At 43.4% G+C, this 4022-nt stretch overlaps 1 long non-coding RNA gene across 1 annotated transcript; it reads left to right on the top strand.

Moving 5' to 3' along the window:
• The first annotated feature begins 1774 nt into the window (after nt 1-1774).
• On the top strand, nt 1775-3607 carry LOC116585527. The gene is made up of 3 exons (XR_004283680.1): nt 1775-1789; nt 2813-2815; nt 3515-3607. It is a non-coding gene; the product is annotated as an uncharacterized LOC116585527 (long non-coding RNA).
• The last annotated feature ends 415 nt before the right edge of the window (nt 3608-4022 follow it).

The raw sequence follows: 4022 nt of genomic DNA, 5'->3' as shown, positions 1-4022 counted from the left end.
TGTATCTACAATTATGATTTATCAATTTTACTCTCAGGTGCCTTGATGTTTTTTTAGAATCTATAATCTTGGGCAGAGACCTTTTTTTTTTTTTAAAGATTTATTTATTTATTTATTTATTTGACAGAGAGAAATCACAAGTAGGCAGAGAGGCAGGCAGAGAGAGAGAGAGAGGAGGAAGTAGGCTCCCTGCTGAGCAGAGAGCCCGATGCGGGACTCGATCCCAGGACCCTGAGATCATGACCTGAGCGGAAGGCAGCAGCTTAACCCACTGAGCCACCCAGGCGCCCCAGGCAGAGACCGTTTTGACTCTAGTACGTGAATGCGGGTTTCATTTGTGAGTTTGGGAAAATTTTCATGGAGGTCTTGATCCACTCTATCTTTTAGACTTCTTTCTTTCTCCTCCCCGTCAGTGATTCCAATAATTCTGACATTGGAATGTTTCATGGCATCATTTATTTCCCTGATTCTGTTTTCGTGGCTTCTAAGTTGTTTGTTCCAGGCTTCCTCCTGATCCTTTCTCTCTATCTGTTTGTCCTCCAGATCACTAATTCTATCTTCTGTCTCAGTTACCATAGCTTTGAGAGAATTTAGATTAGATTGGAACTCATTGAGAGCATTGTGAACATCATCCCTGGTGGCTTTGAGTTCTCCTCTAACATTGTGAACATCATCCCTGTGGCATTCTGTTCTGCCCTAATCAATTCTATTTGGTCATCCATGGCTTTCTCCAACCTAGCCATTGCCTGGATAATTGTTAGCCTGAATTCCCTAACCAACATATTTTCTATGATCATGGCCATTAGCTCTGTTGCAGAAGGCCCATCCTCTGTATTTTTCTTCTGTTGGGCATACCTCCTCCTAGTCTTTTTGGTGAGAGATGGTTGAATGGATGTAGCTGTATGTATCAACCATGGTGCAGTAAAGGTGCACCCTGGAATGCTTCTGAGCAATCAGGAGGCCCCATCCAAATGAAAGAAAAAAGAAAGAGAGAAAAAATAAAGGAAAAGTATAAAGGGAGAGAGAGAGAGAGAGAGAGAGACAGGGAAAAAAAGAGTAAAAGAGAAGCCTTAGCCCAAATGTTCCCCAGCGTAAGATTTGAGAAGCATACAAACAAAAACAGACCAACTAAAAGACTGATAATAGTATATGAAGGCAATAAGTCTGGGGAGACAAGATGGTGGGGATGTAGGAGGAGGTGCTCTTTCATCTTGTACCCTAAAGTGAGCTGATTTACTTCCAAACAACTCCGATCACCCATGAAATCAGCCTGAGATCAGAATTATACACGTCTGGATCTCTACAGAAGCAGAAGAAATTAGTGGGCAGGTAAAGTGGAGTGGGATTGTCAGACTGAAATCAGAAGATAAACAAAAGGGGGAGGGAGCCACCAGAGGCAACCCACTGGAAGGTAATATCCCAATATAAGAGAGCCCTTCGTCTGGGGATGAGCATTAACTCAGAGTCTGGTAGAAAGCACTCAAAAAGAGCAAAGGATCAGAGGGTGAAGTTGTGGGAATCAGTGTGGTTAAAATCAGGGGCTTAAGTCCCCAGACCCAGGACAGCCAACCCTGGTGCAGGGATAGAGAGAGTGTGGTGGAGAAACCAGGTTTTGGTCCCTGAGACACCAGCGTGGCTGAGAGCGTGTGGGGTCCAGCTCCCATGAGGGGCTGGGAGCCTCACCGGCTGGCAGAACCACAACATTTTTGCAGTCCCCACGCAAGTGCCATGCTGTGCTATCAGAGTCTGAGTTGTGCCCCGCACCCTCCCCTAAGAGATGTGCACATAGGTGCCAGTCTGGTGCTCTCAGACCCAGAAAGACCAGGCAGTCCCAGCCCGGGCCAGCATGAAAATCTAAGTATGTGATCACTGCTTGGAACCTCTCTGGCAGTCTGGAGCTGCCAAGACAGCCGCCGCTGCCACGGTTTGGGGTATAAGCAGAAGATCCTGTGGTGCTGTTCTCAGAACAATTTGTTACTTAAACTGTAACCCCTGGAGGATTTTACTAGTTACCAAGCACATTTAGATATGGCCTTAAGAAATACATATACTGGCAACAGGTCTTTGGGGAGAAGGACAATATACGACCCTGAAGCTGGGCAGCTGGGGATGCCCGGCTCACTTAGGGCTGAAGGCCGCCCTTTCACAGAAGCCTGGCAGCCCGGAACACCGGGCCTGCCCAAGGTGGAGCACCCGGGAATGCCCAGTCAGCTCAGGGTGGAAGGTAAACCACCTGCTTCCCTTTTCCTTATCGCTCCTTTCTCTTCCCAGAAGCGCCCGTTGTTAGTTAGATGAGTCCTTTGAATGTGCTTGTTTAACTATAAACTTTATTCTCCTCCTTGATTGCCTGCAAGACAGGACTAAAGTTTGACTTTCATTGATCCTTCTGTTGGCTATTGTTTTCTATCCAATAAAAGTGAGACTGTGGAGTTGCTTGCGGCAGTAGTCCGTTTTGACTGTTGTCCCCTGCTCCCAATATCTTGCAGCTGACTTGTTCGTGCCTAATTCTTCTCCTGTCGCCAACTGGAAGTGGCAATCCTGTGTCCCCAGGGACTATGACTGGGAACCTGCTCTGCCAGGGGCCAAGGGGAAATTTTTTTGGGCTCTGCATCTAGACTGAGGCTTCTCTCTGAGATGGAGGTCAGGGTGCAGTTTGCTTTCCTCTAAACCTACAAAAATCATCAAAAGCGGTCAAGGAGAGAGAGAAAAACAAAAGTAAACAAACATAAAAACCTCCAGAGAACAAAAGGCTGAAAAAATCAGTTTCCTCAGAGCCCACCCCTTGAGGGGGGCAGGAAGACTTAACTCAGAGAATGTCATTGACTGAAAGCCAACGTGGCAGGCCCCTCCCCCAGAAAACGAACCAGGAAAGAAAAAAATAAAAAGACAAAAAGAGAACAACCACCAATACTTCATAGGACAACTTTTATTTTTAATTCATTCCCACTATTCTGGCTCATTTTTTTATATATAGATAATTTTTTAACCTATTTACCATCACAATGAGATGTCCAGTACATCAAATTCCATAATAACCCTCCATCATGAACTTTTTCATACATACACCTGTGTTTTTCTTTTGCATTTCTATTTTTTAAATTTCCTTTACTGGGTGTGGTGCAAAAATAATGAATACTGTTACACAGGAAATTAAAAGAAATTCATTTTTTTAAAAAAAATTAGTTTAGTTTAGTCTAGTTTATTCCTTTTATATTTTTATTTTCTAATACTCATATAGAGTTAAACTTCAAGGTAATCCCTTTCCCCAAAAAATGCTACCCCTATATGTAAACCAATTTTTTAAAAATTTTATTTATTTATTTGACAGACAGAGATCACAAGCAGGCAGAGAGGCAGGCAGAGAGAGAGGAAGGGAAGCAGGCTCCCCACTGAGCAGAGAGCCCGATGCGGGACTCAATCCCAAGACCCTGGGATCATGACCTGAGCCGAAGGCAGAGGCTTAACCCACTGAGCCACCCAGGCACCCCTGTAAACCAATTTTTAATCCCCCTAGTCTTAGGAAAGTTAAGTCCTTTAATAAAGATGTCAAGAACATCCAGGAAGAATCAAAACAACCTTCCTCACCCACACTGAGAATTGATAATCACTCACCCATCTTTTTCTTCCACCAGTGTTTTTGTGTTTTTGTGATAGTATATAAATCTTACACTTGGGGTTCTTTTTGACGAGGTTCTTCCTTTATTTGCATATATATATATGCATATATATATTTTTTTTTCTCTTGTCATATAATTTTATCAGTGTTTTTGTTTGTCTTTTTTTGTTTGTATATTTCATAAATATTACCCTGGTGCCCATTTGGGCTGAACCTTCACTTTTATCTTCCCTTCCTTTCCTGTCTCCCTCTCTCTCCTTTTTTCTTTTTCTTTTCTTTTTTCTCTCATTTTGGTTGGGAATACTAATTGCTCAGAAGTGTTCCAGGGTGCACCTTTACTGCACAATGGCTGATACATCCAGCTATATCCATTCAGCCATCTCTCACCAAAATGACTAGGAGGAGG

Source organism: Mustela erminea, chromosome 3 (genome assembly GCF_009829155.1).
Source record: "Mustela erminea isolate mMusErm1 chromosome 3, mMusErm1.Pri, whole genome shotgun sequence".
NCBI lineage: Eukaryota > Metazoa > Chordata > Mammalia > Carnivora > Mustelidae > Mustela > Mustela erminea.
This window is presented reverse-complemented; position numbering and strand designations above follow the sequence as displayed.